The sequence below is a fragment of the Coregonus lavaretus genome (assembly GCF_964263955.1).
Source record: "Coregonus lavaretus genome assembly, contig: HAP1_SCAFFOLD_4533, whole genome shotgun sequence".
Lineage (NCBI taxonomy): Eukaryota > Metazoa > Chordata > Actinopteri > Salmoniformes > Salmonidae > Coregonus > Coregonus lavaretus.
The window spans coordinates 1-17477 of NW_028164288.1; the positions used below are offsets into that span (position 1 = coordinate 1).

The 17477-nt window shown below is 42.8% G+C and overlaps 1 long non-coding RNA gene across 1 annotated transcript in view; it reads right to left on the reverse strand.

The window, feature by feature from the left end:
• LOC311117242 overlaps nt 1-17477 on the reverse strand; it is a 29057-nt gene continuing 11580 nt past the window's right edge. Inside the window, exons 2-3 of the long non-coding RNA XR_014611578.1 lie at nt 16789-16956; nt 1-71 (exon numbers count right to left, since the gene is read on the reverse strand). This is a non-coding gene — a long non-coding RNA (uncharacterized lncRNA). The remainder of the gene's footprint in view (nt 72-16788; nt 16957-17477) is intronic.

The following is a 17477-nucleotide window of genomic DNA, read 5'->3' on the forward strand; positions in this document are numbered from 1 at the left end:
TCACAAACTCTGCCTCCTTCGGCTCGGGATGCTCGCTGTGCTTGACGGACGGCCCGGCATCTGCGTAGGCTCTGGGTTACATAGGAAGCAAAGACAAGAAGGAGATTAAACAAGGTGGTGGTGAAACTTTTTATTAACAGAGCATCAAATCCAAAGCATCAACGTTTAAGTCCTGAGACCTTCCAGAGCCACAGACCAGCTGCAAACAAAACTCAAAGTTAATTAAAGCTAGAATTCTTAAATGAGACAATAAAGCGGACACCCTGTCTCTGTTTTGGTAAAAAGCTGAGGGAAGGGCCTGGAGAAATGTATACAATTGTCAAATTCATAGGGCTATGGATGCAAGGACTGACCATCGATGATATGAAAATGACAGTTTTAACCATGTTTTGATGCGATTCCGTGTTTGTTTCCATATACATTGTTTCAAACATTGGAGTAAAACAAGCTTCTATTTTGGGTTCTGATGGGATACGACAGTTGAACTAAGCTCATGGAGGTATTTATAAGTTATTTTAGTCAAGAATTAAAAACAAAATGGGCATTTATCAATAATTTATAAACCCAAAAATGAATGTAGCAACTAAGGATTCTAGCTTTGATAAAAAGAGACTCTGAATACTTTGGTCTCCTGATTGGTTGATTGGTGACGACAATTAAAAGCATAGATTGACATAGATTCTTAACATCTTCTTTCACTTCACAGGAGAGGCATTTGAACGTAAACTTTTTTTTAAAATCAAAATGTTTTTTTGTTTGTTGCAGAAATGCCTTCTGGAACATGTGAACGAACTTTCATGTGCCTTAATAACAAACTTGTATGCCATCTGTAAATACGAATAAAGCCGTTAAATTACGAGCCTAGTTGGTTTAGTCATGGAAAAAGACAGGAACCTTCCTGCTAGCCATGATTGGCTGAGATAATGGATGGGCTGGACATGCCCGAGAGATGAGTTCGGATTGGTCTGCCATGTAGCATGCTTCTGTCTATACCACGAGCTGCTCAGTATGTGTAGATAATCCTTTCTAGAAGGGAGTTGGAAAAAATAAAATTAACACCCGCCAAATGCAGGTAGATTTAGGTATTGGCGGGTAAGAATTTCTATTTCACCAGCCACGTTGGCGGGTGGTCAATTTGCAGGGCTCTACAGTGCATTACATTTGCGAATAAAAATGTAAAAAGTCAAGTATGAGCACATGTGTCGAGTTTGCGATTTATTGTAGAAAAATGCTGCAGTAGCTGTTTTGTTTCATAGCTGCTAATCGCACAAAGAAATAGGAATCCTATAACCCACATCACGCAGCAACACTGCCTGGTAGAAGAGCTGTGCGCTCGGAGTGAAATGCTGATAGGGTTGATTTGTGGAGGCGTAATTTGTTTATGCACACAGGCATAAAAGCTGTTGGTCTAATTGAGTCGACAAAGTGAGACTTTGTCCTTATGTTTATATTTACATTGTTTTTGTTGACAAGCTCGGTTGTTTTTCAACGTTAGTTTGAGTCTGCTGCGTCAGCTGATAGGGAAGAGTCAGATCCCAAATCTCACTGACACACGACAGGCTCCCGTTACCACAGTAACCTCCCACCCTTAAAAAAAGGGGGCAGCTGAACATTTTGTCCCAGGTCACAAAAAAAAAAATCAAATGAAAATGTGCAATATACCACATAACTTCTAACTAATATATTTTATTGTTTTAGAGAACATTACAAAGCATGGTCATCCATTTGTTTTTAGGTTTTTTTATGTAATAATGGCGAAAACATATTTTGGCTGGTAAAGAAATCTGAGTGGCTGGTAGATTTTTTTCATCTACTTGCCACAGTGGAGAACAAACAGAAGGCTGTTGTATAAAACACCTGTCTCCAGATTACATCTTCAAACTAAGGGCAACCATGGCATCCGTGACGGAGAGGGAGAAGCGTTCATCCATGTATACGGGTAAGCGAGTCTAGCTAGCTACATTTTCAGATATTATAAAGTTTCAAATTTTGTCAGAAAGTCGTTTTCATTGCAAGTTAAAGCTTACTGTTACTGTTAGCTAGCTAACTATCGTTAGCTGGCTGGCTCACAAGCTAACGTAACGTGTATGATCTGTGTAGTAATACTATGGTGTATCTCAGAAAGCTATTTGCATTGCTAGTTATAGATATAGGGCCAAAAATTTTGCTAGCTAACATTGAACTTAGTTGGTTAGCATTAGCTACCTGCAGATTCATGCATGGTGGTGTAGTGTCGAGTCAATGTTGCTAATTATGCTGTAACAAAGGAGTCCGCTTATACTGAACTTTGATCATAAGTTTTACTCATATCACAAGATTTCAGCATAAGTTTACAGATGTATATAGCATCCGGAGAGCAGAGTCCCAAAAGAATATGTCTGCTCTAATGTTCTTTGTTCAAACCCAGTACTTATAATATTCCCCAAATATGGGTGGCTCCCTCTACTGTCCAATCCCCTGTCTACAACACCCACTCCCTCTGTTCTATGGGGTGTCACTCTAAAACAACTCCCTCTGAAACTGAATAAACATCCTCTCAGGTTCCACTTGAAAACATTAGCAAAGTCATAATTCTTAATACACTACAGTGGCTAGCTATGACAATCGGTTTGTAATGCTAGTAGTATGGGTTGGGATTATGGTTAATTGTTTAGCTAGCTAGCTAGTTACATGTCTAAACAAAATACTTCTAAAAATACACTTTATCTAGTCCTTGGCCTATATCCTAATATGTCATGTTGTTCTTCACATTACATCTCTGGTAAACACACACTATATCAAATAAAATCGAAGTTTATTTGTCACATGGATACAGAAGGTGTAAACGGTACAGGGAAATGGTTACTTGCATAGTGGGCTACTTTTTGCTACTACTTTCACCACTTTTAGTCTTGAAATCTTTGGTTGTTTAGTCCACTACCGTACTCACTCTGTTTAGCACATGGCCTCACATGTGAATCTTTAAAAGAGATGGGTGAGGCTTTAGAGGGTGTGAACGATGCTGAATGGGTGTAGACAAAGAAGAGCTCTCCAGTAGGTGTACCAAAACATTCAAAAGGGCAATTTTCTCAAAAGTGGGGTTACAAGTTTATCAACTTTTCAAAGCAGAATTACTTTCCCATTGTTCCTCAACTGTAGTGTATGACATACCAGTTTATAGCTCTGAGTCTCTACTTTTATCCAATGTAAAAAAAAAAAAAATAATAATAATTTCAAAATGTTGCTACATGAGACCGAATCGAGGTGGTGGGTCACATATTCATAAAGCATCTCGGAGTAGGAGTACTGATCTAGGTTCAGTTCCTCCCTGTCTATTAAAACGTATTCATTAAGATTTAGAAATCAAAACTGATCCTAGAACCTCCTCTGAGACACTGTGGATACCCGAGGGAGTATAGTGGTACGTTCATAAATTAAATTAAATAATTACATTAGTCATTTAGCAGACGCTCTTATCCAGAGCGACTTACAGGAGCAATTAGGGTTAAGTGCCTTGCTCATCGACAGATTTTTCACCTAGTCGGCTCGGGGATCAGAACGAGCGACCTTTCAGTTACTGGCACAACGCTCTTAACCACTAAGCTACCTGCCGCCCTGTGGGTGGGAGGATAATCATTATAGGATAATCATTTTAAAAAACTCTACAAACTACTCATTGTAAGTTTTCTCCTCTGATTTCCTGATCCATCATGTAATAGAAAGCTTCGGCATGCTAAGAGTGGATGCAAGGCTTGGGCAGTACACCATCTATATCGTATACTGGGGTTATTTGGAAATAGCCATGTTGTAGGGCTGGGCGATATATCAAAAATAATTTGATTAATTAAAATGTATGTTTTTGCGTGATTTTCCAAATGCCTGTAATCGCAAGAATCGAGGTTGTGTTATTTTTCGTTTTTATGAGCGTGTATGTCCGCATGGTGTCTTTTTGGTCTCGTCTTCTTCGTTCCTCTGCTGCACCTTCCCATTTACACCAGAGATCTGTATATAATGAAGAGATGCACCTTCCCATTTACACCAGAGATCTGTATATAATGAAGAGATGCACCTTCCCATTTACACCAGAGATCTGTATATAATGAGGAGATGCACCTTCCCATTTACACCAGAGATCTGTATATAATGAGGAGATGCACCTTCCCATTTACACCAGAGATCTGTATATAATGAGGAGATGCACCTTCCCATTTACACCAGAGATCTGTATATAATGAGGAGATGCACCTTCCCATTTACACCAGAGATCTGTATATAATGAGGAGATGCACCTTCCCATTTACACCAGAGATCTGTATATAATGAGGAGATGCACCTTCCCATTTACACCAGAGATCTGTATATAATGAGGAGATGCTCCTTCCCATTTATAACTCCTGAGTGGCGCAGTGGTCTAAGGCACTGCATCGCAGTGCTAACTGTGCCACTAGAGATCCTGGTTCGAATCCAGGCTCTGTCGCAGCCGGCCGCGACCGGGAGACTCATGGGCGGCGCACAATTGGCCCAGCGTCGTCCAGGGTAGGGGAGGGAATGGCCGGCAGGGATGTAGCTCAGTTGATAGAGCATGGCGTTTGCAACGCCAGGGTTGTGGGTTTGATTCCCACGGGGGGCCAGTATGAAAAAAAAAAAAAAAAAAAAACACCAATAAAAAAACACAAAAAAAAATTTGTATTCACTAACTGTAAGTCGCTCTGGATAAGAGCGTCTGCTAAATGACTAAAATGTAAATGTAAAATGTATAATGAGGAGATGCACCTTCCCATTTACACCAGAGATCTGTATATAATGAGGAGATGCACCTTCCCATTTACACCAGAGATCTGTATATAATGAGGAGATGCACCTTCCCATTTACACCAGAGATCTGTATATAATGAGGAGATGCACCTTCCCATTTACACCAGAGATCTGTATATAATGAGGAGATGCACCTTCCCATTTACACCAGAGATCTGTATATAATGAGGAGATGCACCTTCCCATTTACACCAGAGATCTGTATATAATGAGGAGATGCACCTTCCCATTTACACCAGAGATCTGTATATAATGAGGAGATGCACCTTCCCATTTACACCAGAGATCTGTATATAATGAAGAGATGCTCCTTCCCATTTACACCAGAGATCTGTATATAATGAGGAGATGCACCTTCCCATTTACACCAGAGATCTGTATATAATGAGGAGATGCTCCTTCCCATTTACACCAGAGATCTGTATATAATGAGGAGATGCACCTTCCCATTTACACCAGAGATCTGTATATAATGAGGAGATGCACCTTCCCATTTACACCAGAGATCTGTATATAATGAGGAGATGCACCTTCCCATTTACACCAGAGATCTGTATATAATGAGGAGATGCACCTTCCCATTTACACCAGAGATCTGTATATAATGAGGAGATGCTCCTTCCCATTTACACCAGAGATCTGTATATAATGAGGAGATGCACCTTCCCATTTACACCAGAGATCTGTATATAATAAGGAGATGCACCTTCCCATTTACACCAGAGATCTGTATATAATGAGGAGATGCACCTTCCCATTTACACCAGAGATCTGTATATAATGAAGATATGCACCTTCCCATTTACACCAGAGATCTGTATATAATGAGGAGATGCACCTTCCCATTTACACCAGAGATCTGTATATAATGAGGAGATGCACCTTCCCATTTACACCAGAGATCTGTATATAATGAGGAGATGCACCTTCCCATTTACACCAGAGATCTGTATATAATGAGGAGATGCTCCTTCCCATTTACACCAGAGATCTGTATATAATGAGGAGATGCACCTTCCCATTTACACCAGGGATCTGTATATAATGAGGAGATGCTCCTTCCCATTTACACCAGAGATCTGTATATAATGAGGAGATGCACCTTCCCATTTACACCAGAGATCTGTATATAATGAAGAGATGCACCTTCCCATTTACACCAGAGATCTGTATATAATGAGGAGATGCACCTTCCCATTTACACCAGAGATCTGTATATAATGAAGAGATGCACCTTCCCATTTACACCAGAGATCTGTATATAATGAGGAGATGCACCTTCCCATTTACACCAGAGATCTGTATATAATGAAGAGATGCACCTTCCCATTTACACCAGAGATCTGTATATAATGAGGAGATGCACCTTCCCATTTACACCAGAGATCTGTATATAATGAGGAGATGCACCTTCCCATTTACACCAGAGATCTGTATATAATGAGGAGATGCACCTTCCCATTTACACCAGAGATCTGTATATAATGAGGAGATGCACCTTCCCATTTACACCAGAGATCTGTATATAATGAGGAGATGCACCTTCCCATTTACACCAGAGATCTGTATATAATGAGGAGATGCACCTTCCCATTTACACCAGAGATCTGTATATAATGAGGAGATGCACCTTCCCATTTACACCAGAGATCTGTATATAATGAGGAGATGCACCTTCCCATTTACACCAGAGATCTGTATATAATGAGGAGATGCTCCTTCCCATTTATAACTCCTGAGTGGCGCAGTGGTCTAAGGCACTGCATCGCAGTGCTAACTGTGCCACTAGAGATCCTGGTTCGAATCCAGGCTCTGTCGCAGCCGGCCGCGACCGGGAGACTCATGGGCGGCGCACAATTGGCCCAGCGTCGTCCAGGGTAGGGGAGGGAATGGCCGGCAGGGATGTAGCTCAGTTGATAGAGCATGGCGTTTGCAACGCCAGGGTTGTGGGTTTGATTCCCACGGGGGGCCAGTATGAAAAAAAAAAAAAAAAAAAAACACCAATAAAAAAACACAAAAAAAAAATTGTATTCACTAACTGTAAGTCGCTCTGGATAAGAGCGTCTGCTAAATGACTAAAATGTAAATGTAAAATGTATAATGAGGAGATGCACCTTCCCATTTACACCAGAGATCTGTATATAATGAGGAGATGCACCTTCCCATTTACACCAGAGATCTGTATATAATGAGGAGATGCACCTTCCCATTTACACCAGAGATCTGTATATAATGAGGAGATGCACCTTCCCATTTACACCAGAGATCTGTATATAATGAGGAGATGCACCTTCCCATTTACACCAGAGATCTGTATATAATGAGGAGATGCTCCTTCCCATTTACACCAGAGATCTGTATATAATGAGGAGATGCACCTTCCCATTTACACCAGAGATCTGTATATAATGAGGAGATGCACCTTCCCATTTACACCAGAGATCTGTATATAATGAGGAGATGCACCTTCCCATTTACACCAGAGATCTGTATATAATGAGGAGATGCACCTTCCCATTTACACCAGAGATCTGTATATAATGAGGAGATGCTCCTTCCCATTTACACCAGAGATCTGTATATAATGAGGAGATGCACCTTCCCATTTACACCAGAGATCTGTATATAATGAGGAGATGCACCTTCCCATTTACACCAGAGATCTGTATATAATGAGGAGATGCACCTTCCCATTTACACCAGAGATCTGTATATAATGAAGATATGCACCTTCCCATTTACACCAGAGATCTGTATATAATGAGGAGATGCACCTTCCCATTTACACCAGAGATCTGTATATAATGAGGAGATGCACCTTCCCATTTACACCAGAGATCTGTATATAATGAGGAGATGCACCTTCCCATTTACACCAGAGATCTGTATATAATGAGGAGATGCTCCTTCCCATTTACACCAGAGATCTGTATATAATGAGGAGATGCACCTTCCCATTTACACCAGGGATCTGTATATAATGAGGAGATGCTCCTTCCCATTTACACCAGAGATCTGTATATAATGAGGAGATGCACCTTCCCATTTACACCAGAGATCTGTATATAATGAAGAGATGCACCTTCCCATTTACACCAGAGATCTGTATATAATGAGGAGATGCACCTTCCCATTTACACCAGAGATCTGTATATAATGAAGAGATGCACCTTCCCATTTACACCAGAGATCTGTATATAATGAGGAGATGCACCTTCCCATTTACACCAGAGATCTGTATATAATGAGGAGATGCACCTTCCCATTTACACCAGAGATCTGTATATAATGAGGAGATGCACCTTCCCATTTACACCAGAGATCTGTATATAATGAGGAGATGCACCTTCCCATTTACACCAGAGATCTGTATATAATGAAGAGATGCACCTTCCCATTTACACCAGAGATCTGTATATAATGAGGAGATGCACCTTCCCATTTACACCAGAGATCTGTATATAATGAGGAGATGCACCTTCCCATTTACACCAGAGATCTGTATATAATGAGGAGATGCACCTTCCCATTTACACCAGAGATCTGTATATAATGAGGAGATGCACCTTCCCATTTACACCAGAGATCTGTATATAATGAGGAGATGCACCTTCCCATTTACACCAGAGATCTGTATATAATGAGGAGATTCACCTTCCCATTTACACCAGAGATCTGTATATAATGAGGAGATGCACCTTCCCATTTACACCAGAGATCTGTATATAATGAGGAGATGCACCTTCCCATTTACACCAGAGATCTGTATATAATGAGGAGATGCACCTTCCCATTTACACCAGAGATCTGTATATAATGAAGAGATGCTCCTTCCCATTTACACCAGAGATCTGTATATAATGAGGAGATGCACCTTCCCATTTACACCAGAGATCTGTATATAATGAGGAGATGCTCCTTCCCATTTACACCAGAGATCTGTATATAATGAGGAGATGCACCTTCCCATTTACACCAGAGATCTGTATATAATGAGGAGATGCACCTTCCCATTTACACCAGAGATCTGTATATAATGAGGAGATGCTCCTTCCCATTTACACCAGAGATCTGTATATAATGAGGAGATGCACCTTCCCATTTACACCAGAGATCTGTATATAATGAGGAGATGCACCTTCCCATTTACACCAGAGATCTGTATATAATGAAGAGATGCACCTTCCCATTTACACCAGAGATCTGTATATAATGAGGAGATGCACCTTCCCATTTACACCAGAGATCTGTATATAATGAGGAGATGCACCTTCCCATTTACACCAGAGATCTGTATATAATGAGGAGATGCACCTTCCCATTTACACCAGAGATCTGTATATAATGAGGAGATGCTCCTTCCCATTTACACCAGAGATCTGTATATAATGAGGAGATGCACCTTCCCATTTACACCAGAGATCTGTATATAATGAGGAGATGCTCCTTCCCATTTACACCAGAGATCTGTATATAATGAGGAGATGCACCTTCCCATTTACACCAGAGATCTGTATATAATGAAGAGATGCACCTTCCCATTTACACCAGAGATCTGTATATAATGAGGAGATGCACCTTCCCATTTACACCAGAGATCTGTATATAATGAAGAGATGCATCTTCCCATTTACACCAGAGATCTGTATATAATGAGGAGATGCACCTTCCCATTTACACCAGAGATCTGTATATAATGAGGAGATGCACCTTCCCATTTACACCAGAGATCTGTATATAATGAGGAGATGCACCTTCCCATTTACACCAGAGATCTGTATATAATGAGGAGATGCACCTTCCCATTTACACCAGAGATCTGTATATAATGAAGAGATGCACCTTCCCATTTACACCAGAGATCTGTATATAATGAGGAGATGCACCTTCCCATTTACACCAGAGATCTGTATATAATGAGGAGATGCACCTTCCCATTTACACCAGAGATCTGTATATAATGAGGAGATGCACCTTCCCATTTACACCAGAGATCTGTATATAATGAGGAGATGCACCTTCCCATTTACACCAGAGATCTGTATATAATGAGGAGATGCACCTTCCCATTTACACCAGAGATCTGTATATAATGAGGAGATGCATCTTCCCATTTACACCAGAGATCTGTATATAATGAAGAGATGCTCCTTCCCATTTACACCAGAGATCTGTATATAATGAGGAGATGCACCTTCCCATTTACACCAGAGATCTGTATATAATGAGGAGATGCACCTTCCCATTTACACCAGAGATCTGTATATAATGAGGAGATGCACCTTCCCATTTACACCAGAGATCTGTATATAATGAGGAGATGCACCTTCCCATTTACACCAGAGATCTGTATATAATGAGGAGATGCACCTTCCCATTTACACCAGAGATCTGTATATAATGAGGAGATGCACCTTCCCATTTACACCAGAGATCTGTATATAATGAGGAGATGCACCTTCCCATTTACACCAGAGATCTGTATATAATGAGGAGATGCACCTTCCCATTTACACCAGAGATCTGTATATAATGAGGAGATTCACCTTCCCATTTACACCAGAGATCTGTATATAATGAGGAGATGCACCTTCCCATTTACACCAGAGATCTGTATATAATGAGGAGATGCACCTTCCCATTTACACCAGAGATCTGTATATAATGAGGAGATGCACCTTCCCATTTACACCAGAGATCTGTATATAATGAGGAGATGCACCTTCCCATTTACACCAGAGATCTGTATATAATGAGGAGATGCACCTTCCCATTTACACCAGAGATCTGTATATAATGAGGAGATGCACCTTCCCATTTACACCAGAGATCTGTATATAATGAGGAGATGCACCTTCCCATTTACACCAGAGATCTGTATATAATGAGGAGATGCTCCTTCCCATTTACACCAGGGATCTGTATATAATGAGGAGATGCACCTTCCCATTTACACCAGAGATCTGTATATAATGAGGAGATGCACCTTCCCATTTACACCAGAGATCTGTATATAATGAGGAGATGCACCTTCCCATTTACACCAGAGATCTGTATATAATGAAGAGATGCACCTTCCCATTTACACCAGAGATCTGTATATAATGAGGAGATGCACCTTCCCATTTACACCAGAGATCTGTATATAATGAAGAGATGCACCTTCCCATTTACACCAGAGATCTGTATATAATGAAGAGATGCACCTTCCCATTTACACCAGAGATCTGTATATAATGAGGAGATGCACCTTCCCATTTACACCAGAGATCTGTATATAATGAGGAGATGCACCTTCCCATTTACACCAGAGATCTGTATATAATGAGGAGATGCTCCTTCCCATTTACACCAGAGATCTGTATATAATGAGGAGATGCACCTTCCCATTTACACCAGAGATCTGTATATAATGAGGAGATGCACCTTCCCATTTACACCAGAGATCTGTATATAATGAGGAGATGCACCTTCCCATTTACACCAGAGATCTGTATATAATGAGGAGATGCACCTTCCCATTTACACCAGAGATCTGTATATAATGAGGAGATGCACCTTCCCATTTACACCAGAGATCTGTATATAATGAGGAGATGCACCTTCCCATTTACACCAGAGATCTGTATATAATGAGGAGATGCACCTTCCCATTTACACCAGAGATCTGTATATAATGAGGAGATGCACCTTCCCATTTACACCAGAGATCTGTATATAATGAGGAGATGCACCTTCCCATTTACACCAGAGATCTGTATATAATGAGGAGATGCACCTTCCCATTTACACCAGAGATCTGTATATAATGAGGAGATTCACCTTCCCATTTACACCAGAGATCTGTATATAATGAGGAGATGCACCTTCCCATTTACACCAGAGATCTGTATATAATGAGGAGATGCACCTTCCCATTTACACCAGAGATCTGTATATAATGAGGAGATGCACCTTCCCATTTACACCAGAGATCTGTATATAATGAAGAGATGCTCCTTCCCATTTACACCAGAGATCTGTATATAATGAGGAGATGCACCTTCCCATTTACACCAGAGATCTGTATATAATGAGGAGATGCACCTTCCCATTTACACCAGAGATCTGTATATAATGAGGAGATGCACCTTCCCATTTACACCAGAGATCTGTATATAATGAGGAGATGCACCTTCCCATTTACACCAGAGATCTGTATATAATGAGGAGATGCACCTTCCCATTTACACCAGAGATCTGTATATAATGAGGAGATGCACCTTCCCATTTACACCAGAGATCTGTATATAATGAGGAGATGCACCTTCCCATTTACACCAGAGATCTGTATATAATGAAGAGATGCTCATGTCTAAGCCCTAACAATGGGAGTCGTTGTGCAAAGGTGGGAAGGCCGGCGTCAAGCCCATAGAAACACATTGACCTTAAATTGGACAGATTTTAGCGCGTGTGAAACCTCTCGCTTTGCCTCTTTCTCTATGGTTTACACTCACACCAAGCCCCTCCCCCTGTCTCTCACGCCAACAAGCACACAGCCAATACAACGCAGGACTGGCTTCGGGACAAGTCTCTGAATGTCCTTGAGTGGCCCAGCCAGATCCCAGACTCGAACCCGATCTAACATCTCTGGAGAGACCTGAAAATAGCTGTAGAGCGACGAAGTTAGGGACCGTCTGTTAGGGACCATCTGTAAAGGTGCCATTTTATCAGCATCATAAAAGCTGATAGTATTTCAACCACATAAAATATTAATCCAAGTCTAACTGAAATCTTATCGGAAACATGTAGGATAGTTTTCACAGTTTTTTTAATTTCCTTAAAACCGGTCAAAATGAAGTCATTCGGAAATTATGCAATTTCTACCCGGTCCCTAAACATCTTTGCTGCGCGAGAGAAGCGTTACTGATGTCAACTACATTGAAGCATTTATTCTATCGATTGATGACATTCTGGTGTGCAAGGGTTTATTTAGCATTCTAGGGCAACAAGTAATTGCAGAAGAGAAGCTGCATGTATCTAACAAATAGCCTACCAAAATGTCGGAAATTATAAGCAGAGACGTAGGCTTATCTAAAAAGGCCTGCAAAAACCTTTGACTGTATAACACATTTTCCATATTTGTGGGTAAGGCTCAGGTGCGGCCCTCAGATTTTCACTTTATCACATATAGTTGGCCGGTTGCTGACATATTTAACATTGAGAAACGCCCTGCCTGTAACTATGGTGGCTACACCTTAACTAAACATATTTAACATTGAGAAACGCCCTGCCTGTAACTATGGTGGCTACACCTTAACTACATCACACTCTGTGTGAAAGGCTAAAGTCTCCTCACCTGTCTGTGTGAAAGGCTAAAGTCTCCTCACCTGTCTGTGTGAAAGGCTAAAGTCTCCTCGCCCGTCTGTGTGAAAGGCTAAAGTCTCCTCGCCCGTCTGTGTGAAAGCCTAAAGTCTCCTCGCCCGTCTGTGTGAAAGGCTAGCCTAAAGTCTCCTCACCTGTCTGTGTGAAAGGCTAAAGTCTCCTCACCAGTCTGTGTGAAAGGTTAAAGTCTCCTCACCTGTCTGTGTGAAAGGCTAAAGTCTCCTCACCTGTCTGTGTGAAAGGCTAAAGTCTCCTCACCTGTCTGTGTGAAAGGCTAAAGTCTCCTCACCTGTCTGTGTGAAAGGCTAGCCTAAAGTCTCCTCACCTGTCTGTGTGAAAGGCTAAGGTCTCCTCACCTGTCTGTGTGAAAGGCTAAAGTCTCCTCACCTGTCTGTGTGAAAGGCTAGCCTAAAGTCTCCTCACCTGTCTGTGTGAAAGGCTAAAGTCTCCTCACCTGTCTGTGTGAAAGGCTAAAGTCTCCTCACCTGTCTGTGTGAAAGGCTAAAGTCTCCTCACCCGTCTGTGTGAAAGGCTAGCCTAAAGTCTCCTCACCTGTCTGTGTGAAAGGCTAAAGTCTCCTCACCTGTCTGTGTGAAAGGCTAAAGTCTCCTCACCCGTCTGTGTGAAAGGCTAGCCTAAAGTCTCCTTACCTGTTTGTGTGAAAGGCTAGCCTAAAGTCTCCTCACCTGTCTGTGTGAAAGGCTAAAGTCTCCTCACCTGTCTGTGTGAAAGGCTAGCCTAAAGTCTCCTCACCTGTCTGTGTGAAAGGTTAAAGTCTCCTTACCTGTTTGTGTGAAAGGCTAGCCTAAAGTCTCCTCACCTGTCTGTGTGAAAGGCTAGCCTAAAGTCTCCTCGCCTGTCTGTGTGAAAGGCTAGCCTAAAGTCTCCTCGCCTGTCTGTGTGAAAGGCTAAAGTCTCCTCACCTGTCTGTGTGAAAGGCTAAAGTCTCCTCACCTGTCTGTGTGAAAGGCTAGCCTAAAGTCTCCTCACCTGTCTGTGTGAAAGGCTAAAGTCTCCTCGCCTGTCTGTGTGAAAGGCTAGCCTAAAGTCTCCTCGCCTGTCTGTGTGAAAGGCTAAAGTCTCCTCACCTGTCTGTGTGAAAGGCTAAAGTCTCCTCACCTGTCTGTGTGAAAGGCTAGCCTAAAGTCTCCTCGCCTGTCTGTGTGAAAGGCTAGCCTAAAGTCTCCTCGCCTGTCTGTGTGAAAGGCTAAAGTCTCCTCACCTGTCTGTGTGAAAGGCTAAAGTCTCCTCACCTGTCTGTGTGAAAGGCTAGCCTAAAGTCTCCTCACCTGTCTGTGTGAAAGGCTAAAGTCTCCTCACCTGTCTGTGTGAAAGGCTAAAGTCTCCTCGCCTGTCTGTGTGAAAGGCTAGCCTAAAGTCTCCTCACCTGTCTGTGTGAAAGGCTAGCCTAAAGTCTCCTCACCTGTCTGTGTGAAAGGCTAGCCTAAAGTCTCCTCACCTGTCTGTGTGAAAGGCTAGCCTAAAGTCTCCTCACCTGTCTGTGTGAAAGGCTAGCCTAAAGTCTCCTCACCTGTCTGTGTGAAAGGCTAAAGTCTCCTCACCTGTCTGTGTGAAAGGCTAAAGTCTCCTCACCTGTCTGTGTGAAAGGCTAAAGTCTCCTCACCTGTCTGTGTGAAAGGCTAAAGTCTCCTCACATGTCTGTTTTTAAAGGCTAAAGTCTCCTCACCCGTCTGTGTGAAAGGCTAGCCTAAAGTCTCCTCGCCTGTCTGTGTGAAAGGCTAAAGTCTCCTCACATGTCTGTTTTTAAAGGCTAAAGTCTCCTCACCCGTCTGTGTGAAAGGCTAGCCTAAAGTCTCCTCGCCTGTCTGTGTGAAAGGCTAAAGTCTCCTCACCTGTCTGTGTGAAAGGCTAGCCTAAAGTCTCTTCACCTGTCTGTGTGAAAGGCTAGCCTAAAGTCTCCTCACCTGTCTGTGTAAAAGGCTAAAGTCTCCTCACCTGTCTGTGTGAAAGGCTAAAGTCTCCTCACCTGTCTGTGTGAAAGGCTAGCCTAAAGTCTCCTCGCCTGTCTGTGTGAAAGGCTAAAGTCTCCTCACCTGTCTGTGTGAAAGGCTAAAGTCTCCTCACCTGTCTGTGTGAAAGGCTAGCCTAAAGTCTCCTCACCTGTCTGTGTGAAAGGCTAAAGTCTCCTCACCTGTCTGTGTGAAAGGCTAGCCTAAAGTCTCCTCACCTGTCTGTGTGAAAGGCTAAAGTCTCCTCGCCTGTCTGTGTGAAAGGCTAGCCTAAAGTCTCCTCACCTGTCTGTGTGAAAGGCTAAAGTCTCCTCACCTGTCTGTGTGAAAGGCTAAAGTCTCCTCACCTGTCTGTGTGAAAGGCTAAAGTCTCCTCGCCCGTCTGTGTGAAAGGCTAAAGTCTCCTCACATGTCTGTTTTTAAAGGCTAAAGTCTCCTCACCCGTCTGTGTGAAAGGCTAGCCTAAAGTCTCCTCGCCTGTCTGTGTGAAAGGCTAAAGTCTCCTCACCTGTCTGTGTGAAAGGCTAGCCTAAAGTCTCCTCGCCTGTCTGTGTGAAAGGCTAAAGTCTCCTCACCTGTCTGTGTGAAAGGCTAGCCTAAAGTCTCCTCACCTGTCTGTGTGAAAGGCTAAAGTCTCCTCGCCTGTCTGTGTGAAAGGCTAGCCTAAAGTCTCCTCACCTGTCTGTGTGAAAGGCTAAAGTCTCCTCACCTGTCTGTGTGAAAGGCTAAAGTCTCCTCACCTGTCTGTGTGAAAGGCTAAAGTCTCCTCGCCCGTCTGTGTGAAAGGCTAAAGTCTCCTCGCCCGTCTGTGTGAAAGGCTAAAGTCTCCTCACCCGTCTGTGTGAAAGGCTAAAGTCTCCTCACCTGTCTGTGTGAAAGGCTAGCCTAAAGTCTCCTCACCTGTCTGTGTGAAAGGCTAAAGTCTCCTCGCCTGTCTGTGTGAAAGGCTAGCCTAAAGTCTCCTCACCTGTCTGTGTGAAAGGCTAAAGTCTCCTCACCTGTCTGTGTGAAAGGCTAGCCTAAAGTCTCCTCACCTGTCTGTGTGAAAGGCTAGCCTAAAGTCTCCTCGCCTGTCTGTGTGAAAGGCTAGCCTAAAGTCTCCTCACCTGTCTGTGTGAAAGCCTAAAGTCTCCTCACCAGTCTGTGTGAAAGGCTAAAGTCTCCTCACCTGTCTGTGTGAAAGGCTAAAGTCTCCTCACCTGTCTGTGTGAAAGGCTAAAGTCTCCTCACCTGTCTGTGTGAAAGGCTAAAGTCTCCTCACCTGTCTGTGTGAAAGGCTAAAGTCTCCTCACCTGTCTGTGTGAAAGGCTAGCCTAAAGTCTCCTCACCTGTCTGTGTGAAAGGCTAGCCTAAAGTCTCCTCACCTGTCTGTGTGAAAGGCTAAAGTCTCCTCACCTGTCTGTGTGAAAGGCTAAAGTCTCCTCACCTGTCTGTGTGAAAGGCTAAAGTCTCCTCACCTGTCTGTGTGAAAGGTTAAAGTCTCCTCACCTGTCTGTGTGAAAGGCTAAAGTCTCCTCACCTGTCTGTGTGAAAGGCTAAAGTCTCCTCACCTGTCTGTGTGAAAGGTTAAAGTCTCCTCACCTGTCTGTGTGAAAGGCTAAAGTCTCCTCACCCGTCTGTGTGAAAGGCTTAAGTGTGTGTGTGTGCGTGTTGGTCATACCTGGTCCAGAGCAGTCCAGCGCTGGCTGAGGTCCCGGTTACACCCACCAGAGCTGCCAGCATCAGTCTCCTCCTACTGGTCCCGCCCCTTACAGCCTGACCATGGTAACGCCGTGACAACTGCACCAGCCCCACAACCGCCGCCGACAACGCCCGCAAGCGGTACATTCTGCAGAGAGAGAGAGGGGGGGAGAGAGAGAGAGAGACTGAAGGAGATAGAGATATCCTCAGAGGACAGGAGAACTGTGTAAGATTGAGTGAAATTAAACAGCTCCTCCAATACATCTGCACTAAACTGTGCACGTGCACTCTCACTCTGAACAACTCAGTAGTTACTTTATTTTCAACTGTGCTATTCTTTCTTGCTTTTTGCAACATGAAATCGCTGTCAGTTAGCACGTGGAACATTCAGGGCCTAAACTCATCAACCTTTGGACTGAAGAGTTTAGCACTGGAGTTTTAAAAAAATCTTAAAGATGTTGACGTCATCATTCTGCAGGAGACATGGTGTAAGGCAGACATCGTCACTCACGGTCCCACGGGCTACAGAGAGGTAATTGTGCCGTCACAGAAACACAGCTCTGTCAATAGAGGCAGAGACTCTGGAGGATTGATCCTTTGGTACAAATCCAAACTACAAAACCTAATTGATCCCCTCAAAATTGGTAAATATCACATTTGGTTAAAACT